Genomic DNA, 20,100 nt, shown 5'->3' with positions numbered 1-20,100 from the left:
GTTTTACAGTAATGGTTCCATCATACAGATTTCAAGTAAATTCTCAGAGTTATGGTAATGACTGTTTGTTTTCTTCTGCATATGTCAAAATTAACAAACTAATAAATAATTTATGAGATAGAAAGCAAAAACTTATATACTTCACAGAGTCATTTTTATTTATCAAAATGCTCAGTGGTGGAAATGTTAATACGGACCATATTATTGTCAATAAATGTTTATTTAAAAGTTAATTATTACTACAATTATCTCCAACTATCTTGCAATATGATTAAGACTACATCATTTCAAACAACTCCATCATGTTTATAATGTAAAGAATTTCATCCAGTTCTGTGGGTTCCAAGGAGAGGAATGACACCAATGTGAACCATAATCTCTGCCACATATTTTAGGTCTCATTCAAGCCTACAAAACCGTGAAGTGCAACATGTCATTGAAAATTCAATTTCTCCATTCGCACTTGGACTTCTTCCCTGCTTGTCTTGGTGCAGTCAGTGATGAACTCGGTGAAAGGTTTTACCAACATATTGCGACCATGGAAAAGCAGCATCAAGGCAACTGGAATCCATCAATGCTGGCCGACTATTGTTGGACACTGACATGAGAGGCATCAGATGCTGAGTACAAATGAAAATCAGTGGTGAAACATGTTTAGGTCAGCTGAACTAATACAATCTGTCAGCAGAATTAAGCGATGGAACATACTAAATTGAACAAAAGTTAATTTAATGTTTTCCCAACTTCCTACATGATACAGCAAATCTGAAATTATCTTTGTGTTCAGCTTGAAGTTGTCCATCATAATCCCCAATTTTTTTTTCAGGAAGCAAACCTTTTGAAAAAATGTGTTGTCCAGTGTAATTGTTGTGACTTTGTATTTAAAGTGTAATGCCACGTGATCTGGCTTTCAGTGTGAAGCAATATTTACCAGGAAACTCATTTCCAGTTGGTAGCATTAAAGGTAATTTTATAGTTAAAAGTAATTGACTCTGAAATTCATTTTGTTGAAGTCAATGAAATCCATTTGAGAGGCAAAACACAAAAGCATTATACGACTGGACAGCAGATTGAGCATCAGCGACCAGGAATACATTACCAGGTTATTGTATCGTAGGTCTGAGTTGAAGTGAATTGAGTTGCAGTTGAATTGCATTGGATCCGCAGTGACTGATCTAATACCAATGACACAGCATCATAGGAGTTTCTGGTCAAAATATTTAATTGTTTTTAAATTTTGAACTAAGAAATGCAATGCCATGGATGTGATTGTTGTTCCATTTTCTTTCTCATAAAATTATTAAACCTTCTCAGGCAATCCAGGTCAGTCATAATGTAGTGATTTTCAATAGTATTCTCTGCATTCTTAAGGATCCTTTTGATTTACATTTAAATGATGGCATCACGATCTGAAATAAAAACAGCAGGATTCATATTATCACAGGAAATAACAAAAATTAGCATTAGGTAGAGGATGGAATCTCGAAAAGTGATTGAATTTTTAAAGAAATGGTTTGTGGTCTGGAATCAGCCACTGAAACTTTTAATAAAGGGGGTTGGCGTCCAGTTGGCTGCGATTTGTAATTTATGTTTTAGGCCAGGAGAGGATAATGCCATTTTAAACTCCTGCTTCAATGTACTGTGAGGAAAATTACTCGAGTCCTGGGGATTCTGATGAGTTTTGCATAGCAAGAAGAAAAATGACCATTTCTTCCATAATTTTCCTGCTGACAGGCTGAAGCAGACTGAAAGAATTGAAATTACTTCACGAGCCATTTTGCATGAGAGTTAAGCCCTGCTCTGAGCTTGGGATGCCAATCTACGCAAACTAGTATAAAATAGATTGAATCCTACTGCTGCTGTTATATTTGGCCCTAAATTTGCAGTCACGCTAATCGGAGCTGTGGTTCAACTAACAGAAGCTATTAGATTCACCAGTCAGTTGCCATTGATTGAAGGGAGCTGATGCAGAGAGAGTTTAGGCAGGGTGAAGCAAATGGTTCTCAAAAACTTGTAACAAAGGAGAGATTCTGGGTTGCGACAAAGTGGCCCACAATAACTCCCATGGTTTTAACCCATCCCAAATGTAAAATACAAGTCCTTTGTCAGGTTGTAGAAATTCGAGATAGCACTTCTCACAGATTCCCCTGAATATAGTTCAAATTTACCAATTAACACTGTTGAAAATTTAACAACTGACGTACAGTGCAATACCCTATCCCTATCTAGAAGCAATCCTTTACTAATCACGTACAATAATGTAACATTTAAAATAGCCTCATCTTCAAAACTACCTCATATGCCAGCATATAAGATGTCTCATGTATCAGATGACTTCCCTGAACTTCTACCTAAAATGGAGGTTTTGTTCGATACTCACTGTTTAAGACCACCCCAAATCTGGCGCTTACCTCTGACAAGTGGATTGATCCAGTTAGGCATATTTAATATACTAATTCACAATATTTTAAAAACAACTTACCAAGTAAAGGTTTAAATTTTATTAGCATATTTTAAAATAAATCACCGTCTGCTCCTTTAACAGGCCATTTAAAGCCCGTACAGAGCCAACGGCTGTCGGACTGGGCGGATTGTCACCACAGGGGGGTGATGAGACTTCACCGATAAGGTTCATATTCTATAATTGACGCGGGAAGCACTCAGACTTCGCTTTTAAGGTTCGGATTTTAAACATGGCGTGGCAGTGCACTGGGACTTTGTTGTTAAGATTCATATTTTATACTTGATGCGGCGGAGCGCTGAGACTTCTCAGTTAAGGTTTGGATTTTAAACTTGGCGCGGGGAGCGTTGAGACTTCGATGTAAAGTTTTGGATTTTATACTTGGTTTGGGGGTGATGTTTTTAATGTTCAAGGTCTGGCTTACATGCTGGCATATATGATATACTTATGTTGCTCCATTCTTATTTTGAGTCAAGAACTCCGCGTGGATTTTTAATGCTAATACCTCCTTCATGGTGGTAATGTGTTGCGGCTGCATCTGGTCCTCCTCCTGTTTTTTTTAAATTCTGTGTCATCTTGAGGACAAGCGTATACAATGACTGCCACAAAAGGTATATGGGTGCGCTGTGCACTTAAATAATTTCATGTACTTCTACACTCATTCACAGCACCTTTAGATGATCCAGGCTACCTTTAAAAAATCAGGCGAGCTTCAACTGGTGTTAGCACATTTGCTGGGGTACCACTGAACCTAATAGTGCAGTTTGAGCTGAAACACAATAGGGAGCAAGTAATATAAAGCTTCTGTGTTGTCTGCATTGAGCCTGGTGTTCATTGCCCATTGCTGTCCCCATGGGTATTTTGCAATGCTATCTATTTGAAACCATTAAGTTGCAAAGATATTTTACAATGCCATGGAAGTAGCTTAGCACTAAGTCCTTTCAAACCTTCCTGAATAAGAAAGCTCACATTGTCAGATTTTTTAAAATAAGAAATCCAAACGTTAAGATCCTATTATTCCTTCTCCAAGGTAACAAGTAGAAAGAGGAGAATCTAATCATTATTCTTCCTTTCAAGGACAAGTCACGATAGACATGACTTAATGTGTATCTTTCGAGAATTGGATTTCATCCTCAGGCCTGGGCCAGAGGGCTCCTTTTGTTAGATTTGTAAGATTAATTCTCTACACATATGAATTTGCTGTCAGCTCCAGGCCATCAGCTCCAGTGTTCAGCGCTATCCCTCATTCTCAATTTTAGTCACATATTAAATCTTCTTAAATTGTCTACATGATAATTTGCACTGAGAATGGGATTAAGGTCTTGGAGGAAGATTAACACAGTTTTCTGCTGGTTCAGAGAACCGGTTGCCTGCTGACACCAGTGACATACTTTGTTTGCCTAACCTGACTAGTTCAGAGCAGAGCTTTCACTGCAGGGTTCCAGTGCATACTTTAAAGGTGATAGGAATAGAGCTTGGTGAATCAGGCAGAACCACACTGAGAGTAAACATATTTCACAATATTTAAATAATATTTTCAATCATTTTTGAATAAAGTGCATGTATGTACATGAAAATATTGCTGGTTAATATTATGTTTTTGAATAAAACTATTCCAATTTAACAGCAGCAAGCTAGAAAGCTGATAGCATTATTACTTGAAACTAAAAGGTTCATTATTTGAGTAATTACCTTTCAGTCAACTTCACTAATTCCTATTGTTTTTTTATGATGGACGAAGAAATGGCACGTCAATACTTTCTCAATCTTGACAGCCTTTACAATTTCTAAAGTAATCATAGCATTTCTTAATGTGAAAGAAATAAACTGAAAGAAAAATTCCAGATTAAATTTAAATTTTAAAATTGTATTCACAGCATGGTAGAAGCTGATTCTAGCCATTTAAATCCGTGCCACCCAATTTCAGCCAAATTAACCCACAATGCCGTACGTTTTGGAGGGTGGGTGGAAACCAGAGCACCGGTGGAAAACCCGCACGGACACAGGAAGAATGAACAATCTCCTTACAGACAGGACTGGATTCAAACCCGGGTCACTGGCACTGTAATGGCGAGGCGGTAACTAACCACAATTGTGGGTCCACTTGGTGCAAATTGCACAAATTATATGGGAGCACTCATTTTAATTTGAATATACCAGTAGATCACAAATGTGTAATAATTGCTGAAATATTATAATTGGATCATTAATTAATCATTCACAGACCTAATGAAGCTTCATGCCATATTTTGACCTTTGAATGCCAGTTACTACGGTGGCCTTTCATTCCATATTCCTGAATAAATACCTCAATTCGTATTAAAAGACAATCTGAAATATCAAGGTTTACAGAATATTTATTTAGAAATATCGTATAACCAATGAGAACTGAAAAAAAGCTTTAGATTGGAAAGGAATTTAACATTTCTCATTTGATTATTTCAATTGCAAATTCTTTGTGATATTTTTTGCAAAACGAGAAGCCAAGGATAGATAGACTGACAAGTCATGTGCCACTGTGATCCACTTATGACGTAACATTAGTTTTAATCTTCATACTTGATTAACTGGACTAATTAATTCTATTAATTAACCAATAAATAGTTCAATTAAAAGAAATTAACAAGGTTGCTTTTCTGAGAGTACAGAAATGTGTTTGAGGCAAATGCTGTTGTCAGATCTTTTATTACAAAAGATATTCAAAGCCATGTCTCAGAAGAATTAATTGCTCTCCAGATCTGTTTTTGATTCTCTTTAGTCTCAACTGCTGTGATTTATTTTGGTGTCTTTCCCTCTGCCTTCTACCATTGGAATGTTCGGTTAACCTTTATGCATGCCGAAGTTACACCATCTACTTCGAAGAAGCCAAGCAATTCTGTGTCTTGCAGAGCTGTACATGTCTATTAATCAGGAACAGTGAACCCTGTCTTCTGTGGTACTAATCTGCCTCTCCTGTCTGGAACCGAATGTGCTATTGATTGGAAGCTAAAGCATGGAGTAAGTGAGGAATTAGAAATCTTCGTCCGCGAAGCCAAGCCAAAGAAGAAAAAGAGAGTGAGCTAGTGAAGAGAGGTTAAAAGTAAAGATGAGAGAAGATGTGTGAAGCTATCAATTATTTCATTATTGATTACTATTCTTTCTTTTGTATATGGATCTTTTTTTGAGTACAGTTTTTTGCAGTACTGTTAAGTAGAAATTCTGCCTGGCCTACAGGAAAAAGAATCTCAGGGTTGTATGTGATGTCAATAAATCTTAACTTTAAACTTTGGAGTTTTATCCATTCTGATAGCTCTCTGCTCCATTTCATAGCCCTTCCATTTCCAAGAATTAAAGAGTAAAATTAAATTGCAAGAAACGTTAAATCTATAACCATTACCAAACACAAAATAAATGCCATTGTTGGTAAACTATCACAAGACCTATAGAGTCAGAACTGACTGAGTGTGAGACAGATGCAATGTGGTTGCCGATTAGTTGAAAAATGAGAAAACAATTGAACTAAGGAAACGGGAAATATGTGAGGAAGACGTGAAATCCACTCTAGAGTCATTTTGTTAAAGGGACTAGTTGTATGTGAGATTAGGCTCATGTAGATCAACTTGCTACTGTAGAGCAAGTTCTCAGTCATACTGTTGAGGTGAGGTTGCTGAGCACAGGATCTGCTCATGATGCAGCATTGCCTCGCTTGATTTGGAGCCTCTGACAGAGGGGCAGAAGCAGAATCATTGGAAAATATCACTGGGAGCAGAGAAGAACAAAAGAGAATCATTACTATAAAAATATGAAACAAATGCTGACAAAATTTGATAGAGAGGAGAAATTGAAGTTAGAAAAACTGAGAGAAGGAAAAAGATGAAAGTGGAAAAATACAAAGGGACAAAAATAAGCATACAAGTTTTCTCCTTTACAAAGAAGACACTTCCAATTACAGGAAATAAATTATTTATTAATTGAATGGCAGTTATGTGCTATCATAGGTTCCTTGTTTCTATGTTGAAAGAATGACCAAAGAATTTTAGAATTTTCTTGAAGTACCAGTAGCTTTAATATTTTTTTTCTCCGATTTGATTATACGGTAATGCACATAAAATAGCTCTAGATAGATTTTTGACGTGTAGGTTAATAAAGATAAATAAAAAATTGACATACAATGAGAAGCTAATTTCCAATCACTAGCTTAGAGTTTATGCCACAAGCCAAAATTGCCTCTATTATCCCTCAAGTGCAAAACATTGAAAATATATTTATTTCCATCTTATTGTTATTTGCCATTTGGGCAGAGGTTGGCTCTTGGTTTTATATGCTCTCTTTCTATTTGTACATTTAGATTATTCAGAATACTTTTTTGGAATATCAATCGGAACTTCAACGTCAAGTGGAAACTCCATCAATGCAGCCCTGAAATTTTCAATTGGGGTCTTAACTGCGTCAAAGGACATTCAAAATATTTTTAATGTACTTTGAAACTATTCATTTTAAAAGGTTTGAAATTGCTTAAGTTATCTCTTTAATACAAAGCAATTCTATTTTCAGCAACTAATTTGTCACATGTACTTTCACCAGCTTTCAAATCCCGTGAATATCTATCTTTTCAAAGCTTCTCTATTTGCATTCATCACAGAGGGACTAGTTTGTGAACACTTTATATATATATATATATATATATATATATATATATAATTAAAGAAAAAGTATCCATTTGAATTATAAAATATTTAATTCTTTTTTTTGTATAAGTGATCAATTTGAAAGGAACTTTCAGGTCTGGTTTATTTCTGGAAGTACTTAATTTGTGAGAAAGATTTCAGTCACAGTGTCACTCTTCATCCATTCATATAAACCTTTGTGATTGTGAGTCTTAATAATCATGTCAGAAACCCAGTAATGCAACATTACTTTTATAATACGTCTGTTCATCATCTCTAAGTTTACACCTGAGTTGTTTTACTAAGGACTTTGGTCCTGCATATGTTTTCCTTTGAAGGCACTGAAAAGATTCAAATAGTTTTAGACATTCATCAATTGTAAATTATAACCTTACCTTTGAGTCATTCACCAAGCACACAGAATGTGCAGGAGCTTGCCACTCTGATAAATTATAAAATTGTAGCCACTGAAAGCACCGTGTGGCAGATGAAAGCAAAATAACAACACACACACACACAGGTAAATCAGACCACATTGACTCGAGTCACGGGCATATTCTTTTAAAACACTGAACCATGTGCGCTAGCTATGTCATGACTTATGACGTCCCGTGCTGATTCGTTAGACTTCTGGGAGTCTATCTATAGTGCCGTTACACCTCCCGCCACCAAAACCCGCACTATCACCCGGTAGGTATTTGGGAGGTCCACCCCTGCATCAGACTGCTGGTTGTTGAAATGGGGCAGTTTCGTCAACAAGGGCAGATTTGAGCCCATCAATTGTGAATGACAGAGGCTTCCCGCCAATGTCCAAGGTGCAGGTTGACCTTGATCATCCTAGTACCCTTTATAGTCCCTCGTATGGCACCTGTAAAGGCTGTCCATGTGTTCCTCTACGTACAAACACATATTCACAGTCCTTTCATTTGTGTGGTACAAAAAAAAACATGTTTGCCATGTGGTGATGGTGGTACAGGTGATAATTTGCCTATGGTATCCCTTAGTCTGTTTGGCAGCTCTTTGGAATCTTCATCTTTACTGGATCCATGTGGAAAAAATTCCCCTGGGTCCACCAGAGGTGCGCTGTATACAAGCTCCACAGATGAAGTGTGAAGATCCTCTTCTGGAGTTGTCCTAATGCCAAGCAAAACCTCTGGTAATTCGTCTGCCCAGTTGGGACCGTCCAAATGGGCCATCAAGGCTAATTTAAGGTGACGATGGAATTGTTCAGTCATCCCGTTGGACTGCGGGTGATAGGCACTTGTATGATGAAGTCTAGAGCCAAGCATCCGAGATAAGGCCATTCATAACGAAGATGTAAATTGAGGTCCTCTGTCAGAAGTGATGGGCACCGGGAGGCTGAAGCGAGTCACGCAGGAAATAAGGAGTGCTCGTGCACAAGAGTCTGTAGAAGCATCCATCATGGGGACAAATTTACGTTTGGACAACTGATGCCAAACATATAGAAGGCTCATAGATTTTTGGCCAACTGTCACATCCATTAACGACAGTTGGCCTGGCCATATCCCAAAGACACACAGGATGGCAGGCACCTACGCTCATTGACTCTCCAATGTTGGTGGCAAAAACACCAGGTGGAAGTGTCAACAGGCTGTTTGCTTGACTTGAGATGTTGCCTCATTATAGGAGCTGGTATGTTAAGTAGTGTCAACAACAGAAGTGCTGGGTTCAGATTGCTGTGATGCAGTGACATTGTCTGAAGACATTTTGGAGGGGTTTTTTTTGCCAGCCACAGGATGTCTGCCTCTGTAGCTACTGCCCTGGGATCTTCCAAAGACCTCTGCAATAATAAGAGCCTAAAGTCTTCTGGCATCCTCTCCAGGAAGAGCTATTTGAATAACATATCTGGCCGATGGCTGGATGCCAGGTACAGCATGTCATCCATTAGTTTGGATGGGGTGCAGTCACCCAACTCCTCCATGTCTAATAGTGTGGCAGCCTTCTCTCTGTGGGACATGCCGCAAATTTGCAGCAGGAGCGCTCTTAGAGGGCCTTATTTGCACTCTGGTGGATAGTGCTTGGTCCAAAGCACTGACAAGGAGATAATAGCGAGTTGCGTCCACTTCGATCTTCCTAACGTGAAATTGTGCCTCAGCCTGTCGAAAGCACAGCTCTGGTTCCAACGTCCAGAAGGGTGTTAGCTTAACAACAATAACAGGAGTATCCATATGGCCCAAAAAGCTCATTTTGGACCCATTGGGGTCACCAACTGTAGCCACTGAAAATGCAGTGGTGGCTGATGAATGTGAAATAGTGACACATACAGATGCAGGTAAATCAGAACTCGTTTACTCAAGTCACACTGAACCATGCATGCAGGATGTTATGACTTCCTGTGCCAGTTCACTGGACTTCTGGGAGTTGTAATCTATCTGTAGCGCTGCTACAAAATCTTGTATTTTCCTAGCAGATTAAATATTCCACATGTATAATTTTTTTATGCTTCACAAAAAGGAAATTCACCAAACACAATCATTAAATGCGATTATGGATATAAGTATGGTTTTATAGGCCCAGAGTTGGTTCCATTTCCTTTCCCCATGTGATGTGCTAACACAGACAAGTATCTGTTCATGTGTTGTCGTGCCAGGCACATGCAATGCACACATGAGCATAACTGGCTTAAAGATCAAATGTACAAGGATGGCCTGCAAAGGACGAAGGCCACACATGCAGAAGAAGACCTTTGAAAGCCTTTTTTTAAATTCTTTGGCCTGGTGTCCTGTGAACAGCCTTCCTTCAGTGATCAAAAACCTCTTTAAAATTTATATTTTCCCCCACCCCTCACCAACATTATCCCACCGTAACTCTAATGCAGCGTTCCAACATCACACCCAAGCAAGTCATGCCCAATTCTCTCCCCTCACCCAAGTGGTCATGACCCTAATGCAACTCACTCCCTACTCAAATACAGAGTGGATTAACATTACCCCCCCCCCCCATCTCCCAAGCCACCAACAACCAAAGTGGCAACTTTCCCCACTCCACACCTCTTCAATGAAACTCTCATCCTGCAAACAATCTGGGTTTCTCAGCCACCTTTGCAATGATGGAGCTGGGGATTAAAGAGCTTTATGTGCATTTAGTTAGGCAAGGCAAATACTACTGCACAGGAAAAAAAATCCTCAGTCACTGAAGGGGGGGGAGGCTATGCACAAAATAAACATTAACCTGGTAATTGCCAATTGCATTGGCAATTCAACACATAATTTCCTGATCAGCACCTTCAAGTCATTCAATGTATTTGATAGAATGAAATGCTTTCTGACCAGACATGAGAATAGTTTGGGGAGCGGAGGAAAAAAAGGGAAGTAAAAATTAATCTCAGAACAATAATGCATTATATATTTAGACGTTATAATCAGTAAAGGCTGAATAACAAATTAAGAATTGGCAGTATTGTTTAGTGTGGGAAACTCATCATTCAGATTCATGTAAGGTTTTTTTAAATATATTTTCTTTTATTTCATATGGTTGCATTCAAGTAAAAACACAGAAATGCTGGAAGAACTCAGCCGGTCTCACGGCATCCGTAGGAGGTAAAGATGCATTAACGACGTTTTAGACCTGAGGTCTTCCTCAGGGAATAAGCAAAGATACTGAAGGCTGGCCAGGGGAGGATTCCAGAACAACAAAAGGTGTTAATTGAGAGGTGAGAATTGATTTTAGGTCTGGGAAAAAGGAGACAGAGGGAAAAGGGAGACAGCTGGGAGAAAAGCAATAGGGGGAAGAAGAAAGGGGGGGGGATTCAGGGGTTTAATGGAAACCGGAGAAGTCGATATTAATGCCAACAGTTTGGATTGTGCCCAGGTAGAAGATGAGGTGTTGTTCCTCCAATTTGGCAATGCATGAGACCGTGGACAGCTATGTCAGCAAGGGAATGGGACGGGGAATTGAAATGGGTGGCCACTGCAAGATCCACGCTATTGCGGCAGACAGAGCCAGGCTGCTCAAGTGTCAGCTGGACAGATTTATCTGGTCTCCTACATCTGGCTATTCCTTGACACCAGCTAGCAAATTATTTATGCATAGGAATATTGTTGCCTGATTTGATCCTATTCAAAAGCATTCACTAGATAGCAATCAAGTGTAGGAGCTGAGGCTTTTTGTACCTTTACTCTTGGAGTCAACAGGCCAAATGTGATGGAGCAGCTCAATCAACTGCCATTTGCTTATTCATTGAGGAAGGGCTCAGGCCTAAAACATCAGTAATATATGTTTACCTCCTATGGATGCTGCAAGACCAGCTGAGTTCTTTCAGCATTTCTGTGTGTTTTTACTACAATTAACCGTGTCAAATAGGTATTAAAACAGTGACCTCCCGAATCTATCTAACTCAGTATTCTGCTAATGAGCCATTAGGACATTCTTACCGATATCTAATAAGAACATTTCTGACAAAAATATATCTCTCTGTCTCCAACCCAAACTTTTGCAATAAGATTGGGGAAGAGCTGCAAGTTAAAAATGAAAAATAAAATGTGAATCATGACCTACATGTCAGTGTGGAAATCCATCCCCAAATACATACAGGATGCCACAAAAGCAACCCCCCAAAAAAATGGTCTCTGCTTGTGAGCAACAGAAGGATCTTGGTTCTCCATAGACTGGATCATGAGAGAGGAAACAATCAATCAAAGCCAAAACAAAAAGGAGCACTGCAATATTTATATTTATACACTTCCGAACATCATTGTAAATTAGAAAATAATTAACTCCCATGATGGTAGATTGGCAGGTGTCCAGTAATAAGCACGACCCAAATGACTAACCATACTGACACATGATCATTTATTTAGCATCCTATCAATAATGCAAGGAGCAGCAGATTTAGCATGCCAATTAATTTTTGTGCATCTATTTTACATTATTCTGTGCATCTGCTTTGCAACAAAATGTGGCTGAACTGTTTTTAAAGGGACAGAGAGCATATATGAAGATTTTCATATCCTTGGCTCTTTGTTGATCCTGTTAAAAGTCATAAAGCCTTCAAGAAAGAAGAACGTAACTTTGTGATCATTCTTAACAAATTGAATGGTGATATGAGTGGTGGGGTGGGGGGGGGGGGGGGAACAATGGAGACTGAATTTCATTTAAATGTTTCTTGCACGGTATTAACCAGGATAGGAAAAAATATTTTAGGAAGCAAAAACTCTTTCATTCTGCAGTCCCGCCATGAACTAACTTCCTCCACTGTCTGGCCAGGCTGGAGATCCTAACAGTTTCTCCATATTTCAAAGACCTGATCCTGCTGTGTGTTAACGTTACAATAAAATGAGTTGTATTGCAATTTGTAAATTTCCTTGGTCGTTTTTACATTTCTATTGAATTGTTTCAAACATTCCAATGAAGTAGTCCACTAGCCAAGAAAAGAGAATATTTTTCTTCACATTATTTGCCCATTACTGGTTTGCTACGATCACTTTGAAAGAGAATATAAATGGCCAACAAAAAAAAACCTGAGAAGATATTTGGGATTGGATGATTGGCACGCAGAAGTTAGGGATTGTATACCACTTGGAAAAAATTACTTATAATTTCTTCTTTGGCTTGGCTTCGCGGACGAAGATTTATGGAGGGGGTAAAAGTCCACGTCAGCTGCAGGCTCGTTTGTGGCTGACAAGTCCGATGCGGGACAGGCAGACACGGTTGCAGGGGAAAATTGGTTGGTTGGGGTTGGGTGTTGGGTTTTTCCTCCTTTGCCTTTTGTCAGTGAGGTGGGCTCTGCGGTCTTCTTCAAAGGAGGTTGCTGTCCGCCAAACTGTGAGGCGCCAAGATGCACGGTTTGAGGCGATATCAGCCCACTGGCAGTGGTCAATGTGGCAGGCACCAAGAGATTTCTTTAGGCAGTCCTTTTCTTTGGTGCACCTCTGTCACGGTGGCCAGTGGAGAGCTCGCCATATAACACGATCTTGGGAAGGCGATGGTCCTCCATTTAGATAAATCTCAGACAATCCCTTTCTCTTATGGGTCTCTCTCTCTCTCTCTTTATATATATATTTGAAGGTATTGAAGGTGCCCTCATGTTGTGGTTCTCTAATCCTAATCTTTTTTTTTCCCTTTTTTGTGTCGTAGGTGGTGGGAGAGAGGAGAGTGGGGGTGAAGTAGCAGGGATTTTTTTTTTTCTTATTTTCTTCTTTTCTTCCTATATACACACAACACAGACACCACATGTATTTGGAATGTACAGGGGTATTTGAAATATTGTAATTGCTTATTTTGTGCTTTAAAATAAAGTATTAAAAATAACCAAAAACCTGAGAGACTCCATATTTTGTCCACAATAAAAGACAAATTAAAAATGCAGAATGAATGGCTTTAAATCTCCAATTTGTGAGAAAGCAATTTTCTAAGAATCTTGCTTATTTGGGGAAAAGCACCGTCACCATTGTTTTATGAGTGAATCCAGTGCCTTTAATACTTCAGGGCTTCTGAATGGATGTCACAAACAGTCAACTGGCCATGACACAAAGCTTAATTAATCTGTGACGTTCATTGGTAAGAAGTGTAACGCACTTCAAAAGAACCAAAGACTTGTTGATCCAAACCAAGGCTTTTATTCACTAAAAAGACTGGAGCGTATCACAAGTAGGTCGACCCGTCCAGAATGACCTGGTCTGGCGAGGAGCAATCCTTGAAGACCTGCCAGTAGGTGTGGCTACACTCTCAGCCAATGACAGTCATCCTACACTACAATCTGTACGGATACACATTGGTGATAGAATCTGTACGATCACAAGGAGGGCATTTGGAATGATGCGTAAAAACACTGCCAACTCAAATTTTAACCCTCTATTAATCACTACACCATAGCAGTGGCAGTCCAGCCATTCGTATCAAAAGTAAGTCAGATTACTTTGGTCTGTCATTCCAGTTATTACACAGAGCAGCTTTCAGAGAATATCAGTCCTTGAGATGAGATGGTTTTTCGAAGTCCATTCCCAAAATTGGCAGAAAGATGAGAGGTCGATGTTACCCTTTGCTGTGTGGTCAGTGACTACTTGATTTTTTATTCCATGAGATCACAGGGAAATTAATCAGAATGATGAATGGCATTGCGGCCAGTGTTCCTGTATGGAGAAGGGTCATTCATAGGTGACAAGGACACCTGCAGCTGCTCCCAAGGCGGATCATCAAATCCACCCCTGAGCACAAAATCAAACCTGACCAGTGGGTTCAGCATTGTCAGTACATTTTGAAAGAATTTTTAGCTGAGGCCATATCTTTCCTCTAAGATGAATGTATAAGGTCCAAGCTCATTTTCAAGAGCATGTGGTTCTCCAGAATCCTCACCCATGTTTACCGTTCAGAAAAAATGTATGTTGCCTTGTCATCTTGTTTGTCACTTTCTACCCCTCTTCACTCTGCACAAATTAACTCCTGTTTTCCTGAACATTGTAACAGTGGGTAGGGAAATTGGGACATTGCTGCATTCCCTTTGCTGATGTATTTCCATTCTGTCTGCTGTGTGCAAATATTATATTTCCTTATTAATTACTGCAGATGATTTGAATGATTTATTTACTGTTAATGTTAAGTTCCATGCTGTGGCCCTGTGATTTTGCTTGTCTTGTTATGTGTGAGTCAGGACCTCGCTGACTGTTCCTTGCATAGGCTTGGGCACCATGCTGTCCTGCTGGTGTTCCCACCCGCTGGCCTTACTATTCCTGGTGCTAGGTTGAAACGGTGACCTCATTATTCTTACTGCCAACTTCCTTCGTGTGACCTTGTTATTAAAAGGGTAAAGGGAGAAGATAGGAAAGGAATGAAACAAATGTAAGAGTATTAACACACCAGGTCTGTTTGTTTTCGTCCTTTCAACAAAAGTACTGCAAAGAGAATTAAAAACAAACTTCTGCAGCCATTTGGGTTCGATCTTTTGTATGACGCTCTTTTGTTTTTGGCATTCTCCACATCCAGCTACTGAACGATAGCATCTTGCTGCGAGATTCCTCCATGTTAGTCCAAGCTCATTGTAAAACTCATCGCTAGAATTATTGCAATTATTAGAAACTATGCACCAAAAACAAGTTTGTTAATTGTTGCTTCAAATACCCCATGATAGTCACCCTATTGCTACCATTTATTAAAGTGAAATTAAAAATCATCGAAAAGAAAATTAATTCATTTCATTAACTGAGTCACCTTCTTGGGAATTAGCAATGTAAACTCTTCCTGCATCTCATTCTTTAGACATGCAGCACGGCAACAAGCCCATGCCACGCAATTACACCCAATCAACCAAAAGCCCCCCTCCCACCTGGAGGAAACTCACGCAGAGACCAGTCAGCAAAGGATGTGAACTCCAGTCCCGATCGCTGGCACTGTAACCGCGTTGTACTAACCACTATGTTAACCATGCCCCCCACCTACTTCTGACTAATCCCACATAATTCAGTCCCATAAAGCAAATCATTCTCTGGGTGAGGATCAAAGGTGTTGGAACAGGCCTCAACAGCTCCTCTAAATAACTTCTGGTATTCCTTGATTGCAGTGGCACAATTGTTTGTTTTAAAACAGTTGCAGGAGGTGAGAGAGTAAATGTGTCCATGTACTGAAAATTTTGTCACAACCTTCCTTCTTTTACAAAGATTGAAACAAACCTGGCCCAAATGACTAAATTTGAATGACTTATTGGAAACCAGAAAATTATATTTTAAGGAAGCAATGTAATTATTATCATTTGAATTATTTTTACTCGAGTTCACAGTTTGCAGACTTCATTAGCTAGATGAGCATTTAAAACTCATCTTTAATTGCCCCATGAATGGAGTAGCTAATTAGGCCTTTTCCAAAGACAATTAAGAGTCAGCCATATTGAGTTTCATGTCAGATAGTGTAAAAATGGCACATTCTGAAGAACAGTGGTATTAAATCTTCGATTTACACAGAGTAAGAATTATGATCTATTTTAATTTGCCGAAATTGACAGAAGCAGGAGATAATAGTTTTAAAGAGCCAATAATTTGCTGAAAATAAACTTAGGGTTGGTTTTAATTCAAATAAATAGGTTGGTAGATTGAAGGACAATAAGCATTTTGTTCTGCATTGTTTGCCGGCTCAGTATCAATGATTGATTGTCAGCAACATCAGAAATGAGTAATATTTTTATAAACTTAGTTTTCTGTAAAAAAAAAAGTTCAGAATTAGTAACACATACTTCTCCTCACCCAGGGCTCCCCAGGATATGACCGTTCCTCTACTTTCAGAATATTCAGACACTAGGGTCTCTTGGTCTTTGCAGTTAAGTCTGAGTTGTAATCAATCACTGGGAGTGTTCATGCCCTGCTGGTTCTCTCTTCCAATAGGGAATTGCCTGAGCTTCACCAACTACCTTGATTCATTATCAATATGGAGAATTAATGGCGTGAGCATTGCACTATTACCTCATGATCCATCACAATAGTCCTCTAACTTATGGCAATATCAATCCAACAAGATCCAAGATTCTAAAAAAAAATTCTTTAACATTTACAAACTAACTTAATAAAATTAATTTTAATAAATCTGTTGGAACAATTTAAAATATGAATGGGAAGAGATGAATTGGTTAAGATAAATTCAGGATTAATGAGAAGAATATTGCTTCTATCTGAGTGAAATTAATTTGAGTAATTTTAGTTCAGTTTGTAGCTAATTTGAGTCACCAGCCAGACATGATCTAGAACTTGACTCGAACTGGAATAACTCTTCATAGCATGAAAACAGATCCAAGTTGTTTACTTAAGCTAGTCCCGTTTGCCCAAACTTTTCCTACCCATATTAAATGTCTTATTAACATTTCAATTGTACCTGCTTCTACTACTTCCTCTGGATCCTCATTCCACATGCCTAATTTCAAATTAAAATTTAGAAATACGGCACGGTAACAGTTCACCCTATGAACCCGTGCCGCCCAGTTACACCCAATCAACCTACTACCCCTGTATGCTTTTTTTTGAAGGGTGGGAAGAAACCGGAGCACCTGGTTGTAATGGAATGGATTGTAGATAGTCATTGGCCGGTAAAGGCATGAGCTGGCCCGGCCCCTGATGACACTCTCCCCTGCACTCCTCCCCTGAGGCCTAGGCCATAAAGGTTGAGCCATCTCTCCCTTCCCTGCACTTCCCTAGCTTGGATCCAGGCCAGCTCAAGTCTTATGTTCAATAAAGCCTATTGTTCCCCTCAGACTTTGTCTTTGTAATTACTGGACCAACTGGTAGCGCCCAACACTGGTGGAAACCCATACGGACACGGAAAAAACGGACAAACTTCTTACAGACAGTGCTGGATTCCAACCCTGGTCACTGGCACTGTAACATCAATGAGCCAACTGCTACACTAACTGTGCCACCCCTATTCAGGGTGTTACTCAGAGCCTTATAAACCTTTCCCCTCTTTGCTTAAAATTATGCTCTCTAGTTTTAAACTCTCCTTCACTGGGGAAAAAAGCCTCTGACTATTTTTGTTGTCTATGCCCGTCGTGATTTTATTACCTCCTCAGCCTCCGACTCTCCACGGTAGGGAAGTCCCAGCTTATTCATTCTCTCCTTATAACTCGAGCCTTCCAGTCCTTGTAACGTCCTCATGAATCTTTCTTGCACGCTATCAAGCTCAATGGGCCACCCGACCCACACACAATAAAGTACATCTGAGGGTGTGTTCTTGTGTTCCTTTCTACCTGCAGACTCACTAAACCAAACAGAAAAAGATAGAAGCAAAATCAGAATTCAATGTTTTGCACAGCAAAATATTCATATTATAGCCCTTACAACATTACTATATAAGAAAAATTAAAATAAGAGTGCACAAAAAGAAGGGCAGTGCCTTTGGTTCGTGGACAATTCAAGAATCTGATGGCAGCAGGGAAGAAGCCGTCTTTGTGTCACTGAGTGCTCGTCTTTAGGCTCCTGTACCTTTTTTTCTAATTGTAGCAGAGTGGAGAGGGCATGGTCTGGGTGGTTGGGGGTCTTGGAAGATAGAGGCTGCTTTTTTTAAGGCACTGACTCACATAGATGTCCTCAATGGAGTGAGGTCTGGTGTCTGTGATCAGTCCAAGTTAACAACCCTCTAGATTTTATTCTTTTCTTGAGAGTTGGCACCTCCATACCAGCCAGAATAGTCTCCACGGTACATCTGTAGACATTTACGAGAGTCTTCAGTGATGTATTGACACCTCACAAAGTATAGCGGCTGGCGAAGCTTCTTTGTAATTGCATCAATGTGAAGGCTCCAGGACAGATCCTCAGACATGTCGACACTCAGGAATTTGCTGTTGTAGACCCTCTTCACTACTGAGCCCTCAATGTTCCCCTGACTTCCTCCTGAAGTCCACAATCATCTCCTTGGTTTTGCTGATGTTGAGTGCAAGGTTGTTGTCATTACACCATTCAACAAACTGATCTATCTCCCTCCTGTTCCCTTCCTCATTGCCTTTTGTAATTCTGCCGACAACTGGGGTGTCATCGTCAGGGTGGGGGGGGGGGGGAATAAAATGGCACTGTATATATTTGAAAAGGAAAAAGTATGTATCATGGTTAATGTGGTTTATGGTGTGAAAAATAAAAAATTTAAAAAATTTAAAAATAAAAAACCTGTAGGTAAAAGGTTAAAGGTAAAGGATCCATTATTGGCACATAATACTACATTTAGAATGCAACGTACATGAAATTCTTTAATTTTTGTCTACTTAAGACAGAGAACCATCTATTTATCCAGCACCTTCCACACCTGGTGTTTTGAGAACTGACCAGGCCTGAGCCTGCTTAGCTTCCGAGATCAGACAATCTCTGGTATATTCAGGGTATTAGGCTTCTAGATCATGATGGGACCAATCAATTAAAGTCATAAGGTCATATAATACAGACCAGACTCCAATTTGTGAGAACTGTGAGAGAAGCATAATATGAAAGATAATATTCAACATTGATGTTGGGTTTGGGGTATTGGCCTGGAAAATTGAGACACATCGTCCTCAATCTGGTTCACTGTCCCAGCCCCCCTGTAATATCTCTGTAAAAACACATTGCTGGAGAAACTCAGCAGGTCATGCAGTGTCCCTTACATATATGCTACATAAAGGACACTGTTTGACCTACTGTTTCTCCAGCATGTGTTTTTACTTCAACCACGGTGTCTGCAGACTTTCATGTTTTACCTCCTGCAATACTGCATACAGGTGTTAGCTGAGCGAACAACCCATACTTCAGAGCTATACCAAAAAAAACAAAGCACGTTTTAAGCCTCTCTTTTTTAGTTCAAAACTATTTTTAATGTCTGCACAAAATAGTATCAGCAGAGATTTTCCTCTATATTCCTTACATTGTTATTTCAGGACACACGCTTATGTTTCCGCAAACAACGCACTGGTTTAGTATTTGGAGATTTCCAAACCTCAGCTTCAAGTTCCATCTCAGGAAACACTGATACCCTTCTGACAGCTCACTGCTGCACAAGCCTGAGCCTCTTTCGGTAAACTATGTGGTGATTCAACCACTACTGTAGCCACTCTCCTACCTGCCTACTGCAGGGGGCAACCTGGGAGGCTGGCCCCACCTGTCAACTGTCAATCACCAGCCCATATAGAGACTCGAGCCAGCCCTTTCCTAAATCAGTAGGGCACGTGGAACCAGAGCACCTCACACCAGGCAGTGTTCACCTGATGTTCAACTTCAAGCTGTAGTACAGTCTTCTCGAGTTTTGACTTTGTTCGATGCACCACAGCAAACCACATACTGTTTCTTTTGAGCATTGTGTTTCATGAAAGTCTTAACGTTGCCCAAGACTACATCAAGTCAAGTCATGTTTATTGTCATCTGATTGTACAAGTATAAGGGTTAAAATGACTGAAAATCACTTCTATGGTCAGTCAGCCAATCTGGAGCAGTCCAAATGAATGTTTTGCATTCCTTTGACTCTTTCTATAATTAAAGCTTCCTTATCAAGGTCAAAAAAATAAGTTTTCAACCATATAACTATAGCCATATAACTGTT

The 20,100-nt window shown here is 39.5% G+C and overlaps 1 long non-coding RNA gene across 1 annotated transcript; it reads right to left on the bottom strand.

Annotated features, from left to right (window-relative positions):
• Positions 1-245: 245 nt before the first annotated feature.
• LOC138748224 (uncharacterized) lies at positions 246-18,527 on the bottom strand. The gene is made up of 3 exons (XR_011347877.1): positions 18,119-18,527; positions 17,604-17,799; positions 246-1,409 (listed from the first exon to the last, which is right to left on the bottom strand). It is a non-coding gene; the product is annotated as an uncharacterized lncRNA (long non-coding RNA).
• Positions 18,528-20,100: the final 1,573 nt, after the last annotated feature.

The sequence above is a fragment of the Narcine bancroftii genome, chromosome 13, assembly GCF_036971445.1.
Source record: "Narcine bancroftii isolate sNarBan1 chromosome 13, sNarBan1.hap1, whole genome shotgun sequence".
Classification (NCBI taxonomy): domain Eukaryota; kingdom Metazoa; phylum Chordata; class Chondrichthyes; order Torpediniformes; family Narcinidae; genus Narcine; species Narcine bancroftii.
Note: the sequence above shows the minus strand (reverse complement) of the source record. Positions and strands in the feature narration are given on the sequence as shown.